The sequence below is a fragment of the Tauraco erythrolophus genome, chromosome 13, assembly GCF_009769465.1.
Source record: "Tauraco erythrolophus isolate bTauEry1 chromosome 13, bTauEry1.pri, whole genome shotgun sequence".
In the NCBI taxonomy this organism is placed as follows: domain Eukaryota; kingdom Metazoa; phylum Chordata; class Aves; order Musophagiformes; family Musophagidae; genus Tauraco; species Tauraco erythrolophus.
The window spans coordinates 16,934,783-16,955,769 of record NC_141477.1 but is presented as its reverse complement, the minus strand read 5'-3'; positions in this window follow the sequence as shown (position 1 = coordinate 16,955,769).

Below are 20,987 nucleotides of genomic sequence, written 5' to 3'. Positions count from 1 at the left end.
GCAGACTGAGCTCCTACATAGTCATAAAAAAATGCAGCCCTGTTGCACAGGTGGGGTGTAAAGTTTGCAAGGATTCCAGAACTACCCAGCCCAGCAGATAATTTGGGTCCATATCTGTAAAATTCAAAGCTGGCTTGGTTCTTACTCGCTGTAGTATAAGAAAGTGCAAACCACTTCTTCCCTTGGACTTTATGACTGACTCAAGTTTAGTACATATGTAGATACATGTTTAGTATGTACATGTTTAGTACATACATGTGATCATGTATGTATATAAACTTTTTTTTTTCTACTCTGCAAAACCAAGTTACTTGGATGTTACATGAACCAAAAGTAAACTCCGTTTTTTTAGATCATTGTGAGTTGGAAGATTTTTCCACTTGAGCTGTTTGCTTGTGTTTCCATCGAAGATTTGATAGAAGCTTTCTGAAAATGAAATGTCACAGATTGTTGTGACCACAAAGATGGAGATGTGCCCAGTGCAGATTTGATGACTCAAAACTCTGTGTCCTTTGGAACTCACAGCACAGGTTTTTGGCTGCATTCAGACATTCAGGAAGTAGATCCTCTTTTAGACTTCTTTTTAGTCTTCCAGGGAGCCAGTAAGCGCAGACTTAACCAGCAAAAGTTAACTTTTACAACTTAAGAAGTTTTACTGGCATTTGCTTCTGTTTCAAAGTTAATATATCTCCAGTTGAAATGTGTCTTAATTTACCAGTCAGAGAATTTGCTGCAGACAAGTGTTTCTTTTACCAGAAGAAGATGTATGACAGCCAAAGAAGAAATGAGAAAATTGTACTTGGTCCAAAGACTTGCTTAATACAGGTCCATTTATTTAGATTCTCGATAAATTTATTTAGGGTTCAATGGTTACTCAGGATATTTCACAAGAAGGCACTAGTTGCAAGTAGAGATACTGGGATCACGCATAAGCATTAAGAGAAGGGCTAAGATGTTGCTCAGTTTTGAACAGCTGCGAAAATGGGCACTCGGTGAACAATAGTTTGTGTACGTGGGAGAGACTCTGATACGTTTAATACCAACAAGCACATCTTTAATCGTTACTGCTTAATCTCTGCTAAATCCTCTACAACTTTGACCCAGAATGCTTACTGTGTCTGATACTGTTGAAGTGTGTTAGAGATTCATTCATATGTATTTATTTATATGAACTCTCTCTAGAAATGTAAAGAAAATACACATTGGTTTAGCAAACTGGGGAGTTGAGTTTTTTTTTAATTTTATTTTCATGAGGATTTTCAGTAATCGTGATGTTTGTACTGCAGACAGTGTACGTGGTGTGGTTGGTCTCAATACCTTTAGTTATGTAACATAAACATCAAGCTGTGCAGTAAGTCAAACAGGGGACAAAGTAGCGTGACTGTAGTCCTTGTTGTACATCAGACTGCAAGCCTAGGCTATGATAGGAAGAGTTGAACTCAGTGGAAAGACTGTCATTGATTTTAATGAGCTCTGGATATGACCCAAACTCAAGAATCGGTGGCTTGACTTTATTGGAATGCCACCAGCATCATGTTGAGTCATGCGTATACAGATACATCTACATCCTTTTAAAGTTTAAAATAGCTTTCAAAAGCAATGCCAATGCCACAAGCATGGATGCCATTTGAATTTCATCAGTTTCTTCTAAATGAATTCAAACACATTGCGTGAGATTTTGTTACTTGACATTGCTTTTAGTGAAAATCAAGTCCTGTCCCCTCATCATTCCCTCAGATAAGTTTCTATGATGATTTTTCTGTCTGTTTAAGGTCAATCTATTGTGTAGTTTAAACATAAAGCTAAATAGATTTCTCTCCATCTTGAGAGGTTTATCTCCATATCTTTGGTTGACAGCTTGTACATGCAATGGAAGGAGTGCTACAGGTTAGAACTTGAAACCACCACTTCGGCGAGCAGCAGACACTGAGATTTGCTGCTGATGGTATTAACAAGGATCGTTTTAACTTCTAGTCCTCCCTCACTCCTGCTGACTATTGCAGTTCCCCCACTAAATCTCATGAGATCTCATCAGATCATAGCTCCTGCAGCCAAGCAATCATGCAAGACTCTGAGCATTCTTCTGACCAAGCAAAACCAGGCAAAACCGCCAAAATTCATCCTCAGCCACAAAGCTCAAAAGCAGGATCTTTAATGATTCAGAAACTGAAAATGAAGAGAGTGCCAAATATTATTTCTTATATACCTACTTGTTTAAGCCATCACATAGTTTTGCTGACTCAGGAACGCTGAGTTTGGGGTGGCTGCACTACTCTAAGCTCTTTAAACTGTAGGAAGTAATGAGGATCTTATTTCACAGCTTCTTCTTAAGTTGCTGCTGAAAAGCCTGTGGGGGAAAATGGAGGTTAGTGCACATACTTATTTTGCTTACAACTTTGACGCCCTCTCTAGAGCTAACCTCAGCAAAATGGTATGTCAAGGAGTTGTACTGCCTCTCCTGCTTTTGCTGCCATTCTTTGCTTTTCATCTGCTGTTCTTGCCTTTTATTCTTGATGCTGAACATGCACTTCTTAAATTTAATTGATATTTACTGGTAAGAAGAGGCTGCCATCATTCACAGAAGTCTGTTAAATATTATTGCTATAATTTGCCAGAAAATGTTACAGGAGCTTGCAGTCGAGTGTTTCTTTTCCTTTCTCCCAGTTTATTCTTTACGAGACCATTTTTGCATTCCACTAGGTTAAGTGGGAAGGACACCTGCCAGCATATAAGGGGTTAATGCTGCTGTAGTTTGGCTGGTTCTTTGCCAGTCTTTGCTCTTTTGAATGCCAAGACCTTCTTTTTTTTGTTCACTTTTTAAAAAAACCCACTTTTTTCTTTTTTTTTTTTTTTAAACATTCCTCACTTAGGAGAGTTGGAGCTGCAGCCATTCCCATGCGATCTGGGGACGTTTGTCTCATCCTGGATCATGGGATCTGTCTGTTGCTGGTTTGCTGCACGTGACTGCAGCCAGATAACAGGGACCTCAAGGCCCTTCCTTGCAATGTCAGGATAAATTTTATCCCTACAGTTCAATAAACCATTTGTATATTCCTAAATACTCGTAATGACAGGAGCGGGAAGGTTTAGAGAAGACTCATTCTCACATCCTGTTTTCTTTCAAAGCAGTGTCAGGATTTCTGGGTTCTCCTGAATTTGCCCTCTGTTTTTTCATAGGATGCATTCATTATCTCAGTAGGAAGAAGTGAAAGGGTGAAGGGAAGAAAGCAGGGGAGATAGGCTGTGTGGTTTACTTGACATTTGAGAAATGGTCCAAGAGTTTTTCTGTAAATTTAAACCAGAAAGCCGTAGTATAATCACCCAGGAACATGCTACGAGCAGGGAGTGTGTATGAACACTGTTTGCTTGATTTCATTGCTTTTTCAATCTATACGTTATCTTTGAGTCTGCCAGCAAGTGATTTAACGCCTCATAGGGAGCTTGTGAATTTATATAACTGACTTTTTAAATCTTAGTTGAAAAAAGGGAAATGTGAACACAATGTGACAAAGAATGGGGCACAGAAAACCTCCTGTGCATTAGGAGAGTAAACGCAGCTGGAGGTGCCATTTCAGAATTGCTTTGTGTACGATACTAATGAAAGTTCCTTCCAAAATCCTTTTTCTTTCTTTGTGGATATATTAAGACAGACTTTATTCACAGACGCATAAAGCTTTAAATTTTTAAAGATTTTGGTCGTTTGGAAGAGACGTAACATGCAGGTATTCCACATCAGAGTAAATTTCAAACCCACAGTGCAATGTGTTTGTGAGCAATACAGTGAGCAGGAGGACATTAGACTGTTTATATGTCTGTTGTTAACTTATCAGCGTGTACTTCTTTAAGCATTTTTTTTTTAATGCTTATTTTCTTTTTTTTTGGATCTCTCGTATATTATGGCTTTGTTGCTACTGTGCTGACTGAAGAGTGGATTTAATGAGAGTTAAACTCCTAAAGCTATGGGTTCTGCAGTAATTAAAAATGATATCTTATTATGCAAGAAAGTACATTAAAATGTTACAGTTCTTACAGTAAATCAGCTTAAAGCAAGAAATCTGAGTCAAGGAAAGACTATCATTTATCTCAGAAGTTCGTGCTATAGTTGATTTGTCAAGCTTCTAGGCTATGCAGATGGTTTTATATTATCTGTTTAACGTGAAGCAGTATAAAGTCATGTTAAATAGAGGAAAGTGGAAAAAAAGGAGCAAACCAGCCATTATTATTGTGATGAGTCTGAAGAAACTATGTTGTAAACAATACCACCGAAACTTTTGTTGATTAGATTAGAGGAAGAAAGGAATACAAGCAATTTACATGCTCTGATTCTAGTGATCACATTTCTTCTGCTCTACTGGCCCTCAAACTATGGCCATTGCCACTGCTTTTCATTCTGCAGTTACAAGAGGCAGAAAAACAGTCATAGAGTGTGACTTAGATTTTATTCCACTACACATTACTCAGCATCAGCACAATCATGTGCCCTCATTCCTCCAAAGGAAAAATATTTCAGATTTTGAACAGATTTTCACTTTGGTGGAAGGGGTGTTACATTTGTAGTGTGTATGAGACTCTTCAGAGATAACGTATTTGCTGGTTCTCATCAAAAGAAAAGCTTGGTCATATCATCACTAATATCATTTTTACCGATGACCAGTGGCTATTCTGCTACATTCAATGACATTTCCTTTGGATGTTTTTTACTAATATCCCATTATATTTAGCAATTACATACGAATTCGTGGTGAGAAAACTTTACACAATCTAGGAAAAAAATCCACAAGTCTTGCTAACATTAGTGTTTGTACTTGGTTGCAGTTGTCTTTGTGAAATATTAAATCTCATCTGCAGTGAGAAAATGCCACAATATAGGCATTGTATAATCGAGAAAGCAGTGCAAATCCATCTTGTAACTTAGCTCATCAACCTTTTGTTGTTTTTAAATACTATCTAGTCTTATACACGTTAAAATATATAGTCCTCAGTAGATGGAGGTCTTGCTTAGTATTTTCATGCCCAAAGGGAGCTCTCTCAGCACAGAACAAGCACAGCTAATCTTTAGACATCGCACTAGTTTATCTCCAGGTAATACATTGAGTCCCTTCAGGACTCAATTAGTGCCATGCCAGACAGTATCAGCTGTATTAGCCTCTATGTTACATCCACAGCAGCTGTTTCTTGAGATCATCTGAGTTTGTGTTCTTGCGTAGGTGCTGGTAAAAACTGTGGAGGAGGTAGGTGACTTTTCAGCTACGTGGGACAACTGCTCCTCTTCCTATCCAGACCTGCAGCATTGGCTGGTATTTCACTGTATGGAAACTACCTAGATGGAAGGAACCCCTTAGTAGCAAGGATTCAATACCAGTGGATCTCAAGTATATTCTGTTTAAAGGCTAGCAATAGAGGCTGGCGTGGTGAGGCTGAGTGGGGTGTTTATCCTAGGAGAGCTGTAGGTATCCCCTAATCCCCATGGTAAAGCAGAAAGATACTGAAGCAACGGACTTAAGTTTGTTGTGACTCTTAAACGTAGCTTTTTCAGATACAACTGATCCTGAGATGACAGACCCGTCAGCTCAGTGTAAGATGATGTAGACCCATCAGCTCAGTGTGTTGCTTAAGTGTCTGCCCAGCTCTGTGTTCACACTGTTTGAAACAGAGAAGGCCAAGCAGAGATCCAGTTTAAGCATCTGATTATGTGACTCAGTGACGCAGAACTGTAGTTTGTCCAACAGTTTTAGGTAAAATTCTTCTGCAATTAGCTTATTTCCTGCCTCTGGATATTTGTTAGATATTTTCCCTTCCCACTATGATGGGAACAGCTCCAGCATATTTAAGAGACAATTGGGAACACGCTGGGATATTTAAAGATTCCGAGAACTTGAATCTGAGCAATGCATTGGGCTGCCGTGTAAGGGCTCTGCTGTGCTATGATGGATCTGTTCTGGTGAAATTGGCTCAGATTGAGGTATTTTTTATTACATGATGATTTTAAAACTCTGGATGGGGTAGGCCAAATCGTGTAGTATAGTCATTGATTCCTAATTTAACTCAGCATTTTGATGCCAGTGGTCCAGTAAGAGTTCCCACGACTGAAGGCTAGTGAACTTATCTTGGATATTTGTAGGGTGCCTATTCTTGTAGGGTCTTTCCGGCTGTCCTGAGCGAGGGAGGATGGGGAAAGACTCTGAAACATGATTCCAGGCACCAGGAACTTGGGTTCAGTTGCAGTTTATGGATTCTGGAATAGACACTGAATTACTCTGCCTCAGTTCTCCCAGCTGTATCTTGAGTATGGAGTAGTATATTCTGTGCAGAGGGACACAGGTCTGGTGCTTGTGATTAATCTTGCAGATATCAAGCGATAAGAGTAAATTTATTGTTATTCAATACTTTCTACTTATTTTGCAGTTTGTGGAATGAACCAGATACTGTATTCATGCCTTTATATAGAGGAAAGCTAACAAAGCAAGCAAGATGTTGCCATTTCCTACTAATTTGAGTTAAATGCCAAGAGTACACAATTTTGGCTTTTATTTTTCTGTTCATTTCCCCTTGGAGCAATAAAGCCTGCAGGCAGGACATTTTGGGACCTCACTGCCCTTCTCTGAAGGTTAATGGTCACTTTATCTTTAGCCTTGTGCTTGCAGGCACTGGAGTCAGACAGCCTTTTCCCTAGAGCTGTGCTTCCGTGATTTCCCATATTATTACTTCAGCTGACAGCCAGTGAGATGGTATCAGAGATGACCTTCGCTTTTGAATTTTTATTTCAGTCACAGTTGAAATTCAGGATGTTGATGGTTTTAGGAGTATTATTCCAGATGTGTGAGTCCCTGGTTCTCCTCTTGCTTATACCTGTACAAACACATCAGAAGTAATTCTGTTGAAGAGGTGGGCCTACATGAATGCAAAACTAATATACATGGGAAGTCATTACACTTGATTGCTATTCACTGCGCAAGCAGTGGTGGCAACTTCAGTCTGATCTGTCTCCAAGGGAGCTTGGCAAGAGTGTTGCAAGGACATTGACTGCATCTATCCCTAGAGGGAAATTTGGGAAGAATAGGGTGTAGAAAACTCAATTCATTATTCGCATTCTCAGCATATTTGTTTGGACTCAGTAACTCAAGGGGGCCTACAGGAAAGATGGGGAGAAGCTGTTCAGGAGGGCCTGTTGTGATAGGACAAGGGGTAATGGTTTTAAAATAGAGAGAGGTAGATTCAGGTTGGATATTAGGAAAAAATTTTTTACCATGAGAGTTGTAGAACACTGGAACAGGTTGCCCAGAGAGGTGGTGGATGCTCCATCCCTGGAGACGTTCAAGGCCAGGTTGGATGAGGCCCTGAGCAACCTGATCTAGTTGGAGATATCCCTGTTCCTTGCAGGGGGGTTGGACTAGATGACCTTTGAAGGTCCCTTCCAGCCCTAACCATTCTATGATTCTATGATTCTATGAACTCTTACCTCTGATGTTCAACGTCTAGACTAGGCGCACTTGCATGTGCCTGTAGCTACGTACTGTGTTCTCGCATTTCTTTCCAGATGTTCTTGTATATTGGTCCTTGTCTGGACACTGAGAAGGAAAAGTTGGAATGTGGTATTTTTTAACATGGTATTTTCTTAAGTCAGAATGTGTAGAAATAGAGCTCTTTTGTTCAGCTTCTGCACTACCCGCCCTTAGACAAAAGAACCACAGTTTCCCAGTATATAAAATATTGACCATGCTAGTATTTTCACAGGAAATACCAAGCTCTTCCACTGTGTCAAAAATAATCTGCTTTTCATTCGGAGTCATTAAAATCTTAGATTTTAGATTTATGATCTTGGATGAAAAAAGCAGATATGTGAGGCAGCACATCCTGGCTATATTGTCTATGTATACAGGGATGTTGTTACTTTCTCTATAAATAAATGACATTTATATACAAATAATTAATTGTAGATTTGTAAAATGTTGAACACTTGCATCTCTTCATCTGTATTACTTGTTTGGAAATTGATATTTTCTGACACTGAATTCTAAGGTTACATCTGTGATCCTGTTGCAAATCTAGAGGAAATTACCTTTTGAATGACACTTGGCCTGACCTTCATCTCCAGATAATCCAGGAGGAGTTCATGTTTGGCTGTGGGAACACAAAGGACAGACCCAGTATCTTTTTGGACATATTTTAGAATTCAGTAATGCACTGGATACTTCATACCAAACTTTATCTTCACATCTTCCTCGGAGGGGAAGATAGTGTGTGGTAAATTGCAAGAAATGCTTTAGACTCAGAGTCACAAAACACTGGAATCAAAGTCATTATATCAATTGCTGCTTTCTTTGAAATATTGTTTTTATTGAAGGAGCTTGCAGGAAGTCCTCTAACAGGGAGTAACAACAACAAAAATCCCTCAAGTCTCACACATTGTAGACAAAGTGTAAAAATAGGCATAATTAGAGCAACATATAGTAATTAGACTCCAGAGCAAGTATCAAGGCAAATTCTTCAGCCTTATATGCCTGAATAAAAAGCTGATATAGTGCATAGTTAGAGGCCCCTGACTACACTCCCTACTTTTCAGTTTTAGGGATAGATTTTGACCCTCATTTTCCTCCTAATATTAATCACAGATGGATGTATAAACTCTGCAAGGCAGAAATCCTCTTATCTCCACTTCTTTATTTTCTGCAGGGTACTGTGTGTGATTCCAACCCTGTTTTTTTATTTAAAGCTCTGGTACTGCAGCTTTTAACAGTGATGTGTGTTTAGTAGGTTCTTTAGTATTGAAGGGTTTTCACTGAAAATTTCCAAGCCAGGCCCATTTGCCAGACTGGGAATCTCACTTGTAAGAAAGCTGAACCCATTTCTGCTTCAGCAAGGTGTTTCCTGAGAGTCACGTGTGTGGTAGCACACGGGTGGATAGTCCACATGCCAAATACAAAGAGAATTGTGGTATGGGAAGAGTGACTTACAATGTTAAGGTTAGATTCATTCCAGGTTATAATAGCAGGAGTGCTTTACATGCAGTTCAGCTGGAATGGCACATTTTTATAAATACTTGGGCAAGATCAAGTGCAGCATAAAATCTCGTCTGAAAGTTCTCAATTAACCTAGACTTCATTGCTCAATGGTGAAGACACAGGAACTGGAAGCTAGCCTTAGATTTTGCTGGATTTTCCCTAAATACCTCATTTGATGTCCAGACACTGACAGGGTCACTTTTTCAGAGTGAAACGAATGAATAGAAAATATCAGTTGTTCGAGGGTATGCAGCCCTGCCCTAAAAGGAGGAGAGGGTCTGTGCAGTTGCATAGCTTCAACTGTATTATGGGATGCAGGGAGGGCACGTGGTGCTCAGGATGACAGTAGCTGGGAGAAGTGGAGAGAGGCAAAATAATTGAAAAGTACAAAATGTTGCTAGGGGTACAAATGCAACACGTGTGTAAAAAATACGCAGAATCTTCATTATATAGAATCCAAGTGCATATAGATCAGTGTCTGTGATGGCTCACGCCATGGCAATGGTGACGGGGAGCTGCAAACCTCCATCAGTGAATTCTCACATCACAGACCCTGTGATTTTCGCAACAGTAAAACTTACCAGAGGAATGCAGTCAAAATGCAACTTTTTTACAGTGACCAGGAGAGAGAGAAGTAGACTGGATTTTGGTAGAGGTTAAAGCCTAAAAATGAGAGACCAGAGTCTGCCTTGTTAACCAGAAGTCGGTTCAGATACACCAAAATATACAGGAAATCGGAAATGATACAGTCTATCAGTTTGCTGTAGCATTTCTACTCCTATCCCTACCCGTGTTTGGTGAAATAATCACATCGAATTTTCATCCCTTTCTGAAAATATATTAAAAAAATATGAATCAAACATCCATGTTTAAACACAGTTTGTGAACCACGGAGTTTCCTAACTGTGCCGTGTCTGGTCCATCCCTGCTGCTTTGCAGTGTGTGTGTCCTGGCGGCACGCAAGCCAGCTTTGAATGGCCATTTTGCAAAGTGTGAAGTGTTCACTGTCTGAAGCCTGGAGAGGCAGAGACAGGGTTAGCCCTTAGAGATCTAAATGCAAGAGGCTGCAAGAGAAGTGGTAGATCTGTTGGACACCAAACATATTTTGAATTGCTGGTTGTGTGTGTAGCTCCTAACACCTCTGCTGTCAGGCTTCTGGCATGTACCCTGTGTACGTGTGTATGTGTAGGAAGTGACTGTGGAAACGTGCCAGTATTTTTTAGTTGCCGTTGAGTTTCCCCCATTGGATGACTAGTTGCTGTTGGTTACTTACATTGAAGAGGCCTTTTTTTTCCGTGGCACAGGTGAAAGTGCCTGTGAAACAAGTAACTCGCTGATTTTAGGAGCTATATTTTGGTGCAAGCATTTCTCAATGATTGGGTTGCGGGCCTTGCTCAGGCTTGCCTCCCTCATTCCCTTTGGAGAAATTAAGAAACTTGTGGGGAAGTTTACCAAGCGCTGCCAGCTGTGCTGCTACCTCTTCATCGCTGCCGGTGCCGCTGCGGGAGGGCAGCTTGCCACCTGGACTGCTTGTCTTGCCCGCAGACTCAGAAGATGAAGTGAGGTGGGTTTGGATGTGCAGTGATCACAGTGGAGTGATGCAATGTTGGGCTACTGAGTGAAAGCAGTGACAGTGAGTTTGAAGAAGTCCATAACTTTCAGATGACAATGGGCCTAGACTGGGCTATTTCAATCAAGCCAAGCCACAAACTTGAGAGGAAATCTAGATCTGATTCAACTTCCAGGTGTTTAAACTTGCTGTCTTCCCTATCTTTAAAGAATCGTATTTACTTTGCCGAAGTCTGTATTCTGTGGTTATTTGGTGTTCATCCACTTTGCAAGCTGGAAAGACCTTTAATTAATTAACTGGCAGCAGAGCAGCCCCTTTGCTTCAGCACTTGCCAAGCGAAGAGCCGATGTCAGCGCAGTGACAGTTTGGCTGTCAGACCCGGGGTACAGTGCGTAACAGCTTACGTGCACTGATTCACCTGTGGACGTAGAGCCACGGCGTTTATCAACATCTAAGATTTCAGATCTGTACCCAAAAAGCTCAGTGTGCAACCACTGGGAGCTGTGCTAGTAATAAAGAGGCAGAGCGGTGAATAATAAATGCTACTGTGAAGTGGCTTGGAGACTGATATGAAGATAGGGAATCAAAAAGGATTAAATCCTGAGGTGGGGTAATTGCTTTTAATGACTGTTTACTAGTCTGAGCTTCTTGGAAAGTAAGGGGGTTTCTAGATGGTGCGGTTGGAACCTGTTCTAGATGGAACAGGACTATGTCTCACCTAAATGGGACCCAACAGGTGAAGGTTTGCATGTTCAGGTAAGTAACTTCAAGACAAAAATACATGGAAGAATGAAGAATGAAAGGAAACATATTCTGAAAGCAAACCATCTGAGGAGGTTGGAGGGAATCTGCTTCATATTAGCAAAAAATCTGATCTTTTGAAGCCTGTGGACTGCATTTTACATCAGTTAAAGTGATGAAATTCTTCCAAAGCCATCAGGATTATGCCGTTCCATTGGCTTTAGGGATTGGTGTTTGATTTTCTTGCTTTTAAATACAAATGCGAGTTTCTCATGAGGTCTTCTTCATTTCTTACTATAAATGTTTTCATTGGCAGCATTTTCTGAACTAAATGCCAGGCAGATTTCAGATGCAATCCTCCGTCCAAGGTTTTGTACGTTGAAGCCAGTCAGAAGGTTTCTCTAGTAATATCCAGGAATTCCTTCTTCGTGGTTGTTACCCAATAACTAGAGCCTTGATTTTGACTTTTTTTTTTTTTTTCTGTGGGCTTTCTCTAATGGGTGGAGACTAATGCTCTCTAGCTAGCTTTTTTCTGTTAGGACTAGGAGTTCAGCACAAAGTCATTGTGACAAATGGAGTAATTCAGGTCAAGGCAAAACTTATTTGGATAAAACTTCAACTAGTGTCACTGTATTTTTGCTGCTTTGTCTTTACCCGAGAGAGAAAATGTGTCTACTTGAGGTCAGGTTTGATTTACAGTTCTTCCAGGGACAGCATTGAAGTTGGCTGCTTGTAGAGGCTTTCTCTTTCCTGCGAAGTGGGAAGCTAGACTAGAACATGGTTTGGTTCATGTTTGTGATGGCCCTTGCGCTTTCTGTCATTTATTATTTGTGTCATGGCTTTCCTTTGTGTAGCGGGTTTTACATAAAATAGAGAAATTGAGTTTTCTGTTCTTAGATTTCAAAGTGCTGCACTGTTACAGAGCTGCTGTAGCCAAGTCAGTTATGGACTCCTCACTAGAGGTGCATTTCTCAAACTTCGTGTCTCTCTTATGGGAAAGGTGGTAAAAGAAAGTATTTTTTTCCTAGTAGTCCAGAAGAAACGCTCCATCTCAGATCTGATCTTGCTACTTAATGCCTTTATGAGGAACTCATATAGAAATACTCATTTAATACTCCCTCCTACTGGCTTGCCAGACCAGAATATTCAAATATTACGTACTAGCTGAGAAACCAAATAAATGTGGTTTTCTTCTGATCCTTAGGAATGAGTGTAAATCTTTCCTTTGCAATTATGAGAGTTATGAACTTACTACATTTAAAACTTACGAACTTACTACGTTTAAATATGCATGTGTGTTTTTTAGTCAAGAGTTGAGATTCTCCCTAAGACATGTGGCTCCAGGAACAGGCTAACTAACACTTTGCTACTGGCTGCTGGGACTCCCTAGTAGTGTACAAGCAGCACAAGCAATGTCTTGCCTCACCTCACCTCTCTGCTTTATCTCAACAGAGGTCCTTAACAGCCACAATGCAGATTCATTTCCATATGAGTTTAATGCAATGTAATGTCAGAAATGTGTGCAGCCGTGTTGTCCCCAGGTCTTGGGTGACCCCTGTGAATGAAGCTGGCTGAGGTTTATGTTCCTTAGCATTAAACCATAGCCATTTTCCTCCTCCCACACCCAGTGGCAGCCTCCTTAGTTGTGGTAGTGAGCAACAACTGTTAGTGTATTCTCAGAGGGCATCACAAGGCAGTATTTTTCTCATATGGGTGTGCTGGCTACTTTAAACTCCAGAGCTTTTTGCCTGACCTTGCAATATTGCAGGGATGTATTTTTTTTTTTTTTATGTGCAGAATTGCTTGTTAGAATAAATTGTGATTTACTGTGAGATGGGATAATGCCAGTTCTGGAAGGTCCCATGCACCCCTTATGTGCTGGAGAATGACTACAGTTTTTAGTGTTTGTTTCAAAGATGTTGCAAGTATTTTGTGTAGTCTTTCTCTGTCTAAAAAATAACAATTAATCTCCTCAGGCCTTCTTCACATCCTAATTGCAACCAAACCTCTCATTAGTCGCACAGGGACACAGAATCAAATGCCATATGGTATTTTACACTTAGGATGCTGTGCTTACCAAGAGCTGGAAGGAGACAGGAAAAGGGGGAGTTAACAATTCATAACCATTTATGGAACAGGGACAGCCCTCCTTGGACCCAGTTCAGCAGAGTCTGAGGGCCTCAGATCAGGAACTTTATCTGGCTAGTAATTGCATCGGCATGCTGGCTTTCTCGTGTGCGTGTGTGGGCATTTGGTGAGCGGGATACAAAGCTGCAGAATCTTTGTGCTGGCATCCACACACAAGGATGAATTAAATGTACACACGCCTCCCAGGAAGGACCATGGCTGGATTCTACGGTTGCCTGAAAAGTAAAAAGTAAGTGCCATGCTGAGCCCTCCCCTCCACCTTTCCAAAGCGAGCTGAGTCTAGTGAGTGCTTTGAAATTCTGTCTTTGTTGTATTTCAGCAGCAGCACTGAGCAAAATGCTTATGCCTGGAGACTGAAGTACCATTCTGAGTACAAAAGTGCAAAAAATCAATCATGTCTGAAATACCAAATTGGTGAAAATTGGTCATGTTTTTTTCCTTCAGAGATATAAACATGAAATATTGAAAAAGGAATGAAGAACATTTTCCTAACTAATTATAGCAAGAGGAAAAATGTCCTTTTCCTTATTGATTAGCTATATTGTTTATATATGAACACATAAAAATGAGAAATACAGAAATGCACATTGGCTTTTAAAAAATGTTCAGCTGCAAGTCTGCTAGTAAATGCTCTTTGAGAACTCGATGTGCTCAGTTTTTGTATAAGCAACCTGAAGTTTGTTTCTGTAATTACTCCCTGTTGAGAGATTTGGTTGTATTTAAATATTTTTTTTATTGGTTCACTTACATATTCTGTTGGAGCAGGCTATAAAGGAAGGAGAGAATGGCACAATGCATGTTAGTGTTTGTGCTTTAAACCACCATGAAGACACATTCTGTTTTTCCTTTGACATTCTCCCTGCTAAGGAATGGAACAAAATTTTCTGCTGCAAAAGCTGAGTGGTGGTTTTTGATAATGTTTTGCACCAGCAGGCTGTAGAGGGCTCTCTTCTTGCATACAGCATGGGATTCAGAAAGTGAGAATGCACAGTGAAAAGCAAGCAGAGTTGTGTCTTGAGGCTTAAGATGGGAATGCTGATAGTTAAATGTCTGGGTACGTCCTGCTTAGCAGAGGGGAAAAAAAAAACAGTTCAAAAGTGAGGGTGGCAATTCACTCTTTCTCCTTCTCCCTCTCCGAAAGGTTGTATCCCTCATACCAACAGTTTGTCTCGCGTTACTCTGGTGGCAACGTGCATTTTCAAAGGTGCACAATTCCTATTGGATTTCAGTTAGCATTTCTGTCCTGCATGAACTCTTTTCCTCCTTTGAAATTTGTAACAGTGTCTATGGAAGGGAATTAATATTTGGAAAGAAAGTCTGCCTTAGACAAAGGGAGAGAACGCGATCAGAACTAGCAAAAGGGCTAAGAGTGAGTCCTGATGAAGGTAGGAGGATTGGCACTTTAATTGACAAAAAAAAAATCAGTTTACAGTGTGTGATTTATGCTAGGTTGTTTTTCCCACAAATCATCTAGCATCTAAAGCAATTAAAACAAACTTGGAAGCCTGAGAGAGGCTATAAAGGCTGGGCAGATGAAGTTTCTTTCATGTGGCATATGATCTTTTCTGGTGCATCTCCACCTGATTTATGAGGAACAGGGTTTTTTTTCTTCCACAAATTCTCTTTGCTTGTTATTCTTTACTTAGGCCTCTACACTTGATGTATATACGGATTATATTCCTTAACCTGTTATTTCAGCCCTGTGATGTGTTCCCAAGTGGATTAGTGCAACTATTAATACTTTGCAGTCTTTACAAATTTTATATGCTGCTTTGGCTGTGGTTATTGGCAGTTAAAATGAGTCTAAGACACCAATTGCAGTCACAGTGACGTTTTTAGCCTGAGATTAATTTTGGGTGAAATTCGTTTGGAGTTTGGCGTGAAGTGTTTGTCTTTCTGAACAAACGGGTCATTGGAACAGCTTCCCCGAATCCTCATGTGGTCATTTGATCTGTAGGAGGTAGTTGGCTTTCTGAATGAAAGCTGTTTCGGAATGAAATTACTTTTATGTTTTAAACAATTGGCTTGGATACCAGTAGGGATTTAGCCAAAGCAGCACAGAGCTCAGTGCAGGCCATAAAACCTGCCATTGACACTGGAAAAGAGATCCATTCAGGGATTTGAGCTGTTGGGTCCAGCTAAAGCACCTGGGCTGTTTCAAAAGCTGCTTTGGGCAGCGCTCTCCTGTGCTACCATCACATTTACCTTCACTTCCCCACGCTTTGCAAGGGGAAGCAAAGGCTCTGCCTTGGTACACTGCGATAACGTATGGCTGAACCCAATCTTTCTGCAGAGAGTCCTGTCCCTGTGCTTTGTTAATGTTCTTTTATAAGATGTCACATTAAAAAAAGAAAGCCTGAAGCCTAATCCAGGTAATTCTTCTACACAGCCTCAATCTTGGCTGTTATTCCACTTAAATAAAAGTTGTAGATTGCTTTTGTATTTCTCGTTAACCAGCATCTGCAGCCTGAATAATCTTAAATTGTTCTTCCAGTAAGTTTGTAGCTCATTATCTTAGTTGCAAATTTTTGTTGTGCTTGGTCCTAATATGGTGTCAGAAAAAAATATTAGATCTTGACAGATATAATGAAGTTTACTAAAGCCTGTGCAGGAATCTTTTCATATGTCTCTCAGTTTTTGATACTAGCCAAATACATAGTTAGGAGCTGAAAATGTGGTTGCTTGAATAGTAAGGTTCACTGATGGTCAACACAAACTGTCAATTTCCAAAGCCAAATATAGTGTGTTAGAAGTTACATAAAATATTTGGCTGAAGGCTTTGCATGCCAGCTCAGAACTGGTTTCTATAACAGACTATAAGGAAATGTATTTAACTGGTCTGTACTTAATGTGATCACTCAGGATTTCACGGTGCCTTTCACAAGCAATCCCAGAATAATGGACATACTTCAATTTGAATGTCTTCTGCTATGCCAAGCTCTGCACTTCCAGTGAGATATCGTATTCTTTTCTTATAGTTGAAATTGTCAAGAAATGCTGATGTGCACTCTTATCCTGCAAACAAGCTCTGCATTTGGGTAAAGCAAGTTGATCAAGGGATGCATCAGTATAATTTTCAATATCTTTTTAGATTGTTTGAGATGAAAGTCATTGCAAATGTAAAATGGTGTTATGACCATGAAATTGAGTAAAACGTGTTTTCTGGATTAGGTGCTGGTGCTCTGTTCTGTAGCTTGCATTGTTGCCTGTTCAGGTGAGTGTCAGGAAAAGATTCTTCTCTTTACTGGGATTATTGCAAAGATGGTATAGTGCCATCCACCTGATGGATAAGCAACTAAGCTGAGAAGTCTGCACTGCCTCCCGCACCCTCGCCCCAAGCCCTCTTGCTGGAGAGGCTCATAGGGGACAGTGAAAGGAGTGCCAGAAGTCCCTTCGTCTTTGGCTCGTAATCTACTTTTTACAGCTTTTATATCTGCGTGGGGTCCTTAAAGCCTTTGGTTCCCCATCTGCAGGAAGCAGCTGCTGTTTTAGCTTGGACACTAGCAAGTGAATTGGAAGTGGTTTAAAGCTCCACAAACTGCTACTGAAGTAGCAACTTGGCACTGTGGGGAATGGGGCAGTTTAAAACTGTTGGCTCTTCTCTGTCAGCAGCTCATTCGCCTCCTGTGGCCTCTCTCACTTTTTGGAGGCACGTCATTGCCATGGGTTCCAAGTAGCTATGTTCACTGACTGTTCACAGTACATGATGCGTTGCTTTTCGACACACTTTTAGACATGGAGCATCTCTCCAGGACTCACAGGCTGTTTAAAGTGAGACACTGAGTTCCCTGGCTATCCCTGCCTGTGACATCCCCAGCATATCTAGGCTAGGGTCGGCTCAGCAGCAGTCCGCAGGCTCAGTGGGGCTGGCAGCTGTCAGGAGGCCATGCAGCTTTGGAGTCAGTGCGTGCTGCCTGGGAGCTGTGGCAGAGCTGGTGTCGTGGTCCCGTGGTGATCTGGGGGGTCTGTCTGTGTGGCCGAAGAATTCTGGTGAGGTCAAATGCCTCCCATGAACACTTTGATATCCTGAAATATGTTTGTTTACCTGTCTTTATTGCATACCACTTTAACACAGTATTTCCCAACAGGGACAAGAACCACTCTGTAACAGTTTTTCAATGTTTTTTTTTAAATGAAAACATCTGAGGATGAAAGGTTGGTCCTACCCAGCAAACCAAGTTCGCCAGTCCAGAGACAATCCCTGGATCAGCACATGGGTGACAATACTGGCTTTCAAGAAACAGCTTATGGAGGGTGCAAGTGGCAAAGCATTGAACAGGAGAAGGGATGTGAACAGGAGAAGGAATGTGCTTTTGTGTAAAGTGAAGAGCTCTCCCAGCTGGGGCCACGTCAGAGAGGGTGAGCTGAGGTGAAAGGGCTCTCCGGGCACCATGACTCTCTCAGGGAAATCTTTCAATACACAACCTATGAGCATGTGCCTGTGTGTAGCAATTATACAGAGTCTTTGGACGTTTGTGAGCGTTTTATCTTCAGCCCACAGGGATCCTTCAGTGCTGTGCCTGGTATTCAATGTGTGCAGGCTTAAATCCTGTTTTCTTACTCAAGAATAGCAGAGAGGGTGAACAAAAGCAGTCAGGAGGTGGCAGAGCCATGGCACTGCAGGCAGTTGAGCCCAGTTAGTACAATGGTGCTGTATTATTAACAAAATGATCAACTATTTCTCTTTGTTGATTCATTCCATTTGACTCATATCTGTGCAAGAAGTTCAGTTCTGGCTTAATACACCAGTGAGTCTCTCCACGTCTCCCAATCCTCCTCGTTCTGTTCGTGCTTCTCGCTGAACGGTGTTTGTTTTAGCAGCCACAGTGATGCGGTGCGTTTGCTGGCTGTAGGCAGAGGAATTCCAAGCAGGCAAGGCCATTTGTTTGGTTTCAGCAGAACAGCCCTTTCCCTATCACCAAGGTGCTGAGTATTTGACAGATGTGCACCTCGAATGCTGCCTGTCCTACTTCTCTTGCACTGGTGCAGAAGCTTCTCGGTTTGGGACAATGTGCTGAATGTGATTCTCACTCTTGTGCACCATTTGGCTGTCAGGTTTTTTGTCTACATTATTTTGGCAGACTGAGCCATGGAAACATCTTGTCATAATTTTGCCTTGTGTTCTCTTCTTGTACAGAAACTTCTGCTGCTCAGAGTGTCTAGCTTCGTACCCTTACAGCCAACTGGAGAGATTAACTTGTCATTCCTTCCTTGTACAAAGGTCTAGAAAGTTTAATAGCTGTGATGTGAAGGCCTAGAACTAGCTTTAGAAGCTGATATCTGGCTATAGATATGTGGGACAACAAGGTAGTGGGTCCAAGCTGTACTTCCCATAAAAACAGATAACCTACCTGAGCTGGTGTAGGGCAGCTAGAGCTGATTACCAGCCAGACTTGGGAAAATCTGAGATAAGTCTGTCTGAGGAAACAGGAAAAAAACCTCAAGGTAATTCCAAGGTTGATTTGTTTGTTTGTTTGTTTGTTTGTTTTTTTAAATGTCTCCTAAGTGTTGCTGCTGTAAGAAAATAGTTGCGCACAAGGTGCTTCACCATAATGTGATCCAAGCTTATAATTCTGCATTAAATCTGTTGTAGTTTCAAGATTGGTAAAACTACTATGGATCAAGGCGTTTTAAGCAGTGTTTTGAATACAGCAAATACTAACTGCAGACTTTTGGTTATTTTTTTTTAATCTTCTTGTTATATTATTTGTAATTATTTGTATCAAGATAGCAGGTGGCCCTCCAAGGCTCCATTGTGGGAGTCACTGTTTAAACAAAAAAGTAGTCAGTCAGTTAATATCCTGTCTAATTTTGCTTGCAGATGCTGAGCTGTCACTGTTCATCACTGTGTTGGCAGTCAGGGTTGTGTTAACAGCTCAACATTTCCAACACGATGTACATGAAAAAGCTGAGACCTGGGCCACACACATCATTATTTATTTTTAACTGTGTCGTTACACCGGTGTGTGCTGCCGTGTTCGTACAGGCACCAAGGTATTCTGTGGTCTGTCGTATCCTGTCACCATGCTATAGCACGTTAGCATCTTTTGGGATTGTAAGGCTCTCAGTCAGAGCAGAGTAACCTGGCTGTGCAGACAAAACTGCCTAATTTTGCTTTTAACCATCCAGCCAGAGCCTAGGTGGCATTCTAGCTTCAAATTTTTGTGGTGGTGTTTCTCTGGGCCTCTGAGCTTCAAGGATCTGGTGCTAATTAGTGAACTAAATGTTTGACTTTTATTCATGATGAATTCATTTATGCTTATTCATTCTCAGAAATATGTAACTGTATGCTTTTGCCAGGGCTTGTAAGTATCACTCATCTAACAACAGTTCTGATCCACACAGTAGTTCAGATGCAAATGGGATGTATTTGAATGCTCAGACTTACGATGTAGACATCATGTTAATTATCAAGCTATCTGTGTACGTGAGAAGATACAGATCTGACAGGGGTGCAGAGGAATTGTTTGCTGGTTCACTCTAACAGTCAAACTGCTTTTCATCATCTCAGTTTAGTGAAAAGACTGTTCCAGAAGTGGAAATTTCATTGCTTTCCTTCAAAAAATGCAAATTGTCTTGTTGCTTCCTTTCTTGCAGCCTTGGCCTGTGAAGACTTTACAGAATGTCTGTGCCCATCTGATTCCCTTCTCGCCCCCTCCCACTGCCTCCTTGTCAGTACCTGGTCTTGCAATCCTTGTTGTCTTTGGTGTCACCCTCCTGGGTTTTTCTACTGTCATGTACCTTCTCTGCTCCTTGATGCTACCACACCGCCTTCTTCAAGACACAGTTGAATACAGCTTGGTATTCCGTTGCTGCAAAACAGCATTAGCTCAGATAATCGTATTTTAGATGATCCTATTTTAGAGAGGTATTTGTGTCTGGAATCCCGGAGAAGTAGGATCCCTTTTTAGTGGTTGCTTGTCCTAAAGAGAAAAGTCAGTAGATGCCATTGGGTGCAGAAATAGCTCAAGGACTGCTTTAAGCAAACACATCACCTCCCTTGGCTCTAACAATTCTCTGCGTGCTTCAAGACCAAGTGTACTTCAAAAGCCTAACTTGGGGCTCCAGAGAGCAGCCAGGAGAGAAGAGCAAGGACAGCAGGTGTTTTCCTTTAGAGCAAAAGAAGTGAGACTCTCAAACTCCACACGCAGCTCCAGAAGAGCTCCTTCTGCAAGCGTGGAAGCCGCCCCAGGCCAGCAGCTAAAATGAGGTCTGAATTCCAGAAATACCCACGGGCAGTGGGAACTCAGAGGATTTAGCCAGACAGACACAGTATGTTTCAACATAGGAGGGAGCTGGCCTTGTTTTTATTTTTATGTGTGTACAGGCAGTAGATGTTGCCCCAGCTAGGTTTTGGGACTTCACATGAAGAGAGATTTCCTGAGCTTCCTGCCAAAGGCAGCCTTGGAGACCACAAAGCCTGCATTTTATTTGCTCCCTTACAGCCAAAAGATGGCTGACTGTTTTTATGACAGTTTGATCTTCAGAGTGAAAATTTGTAACACAGTTTGCCCTGGAAACTTCTG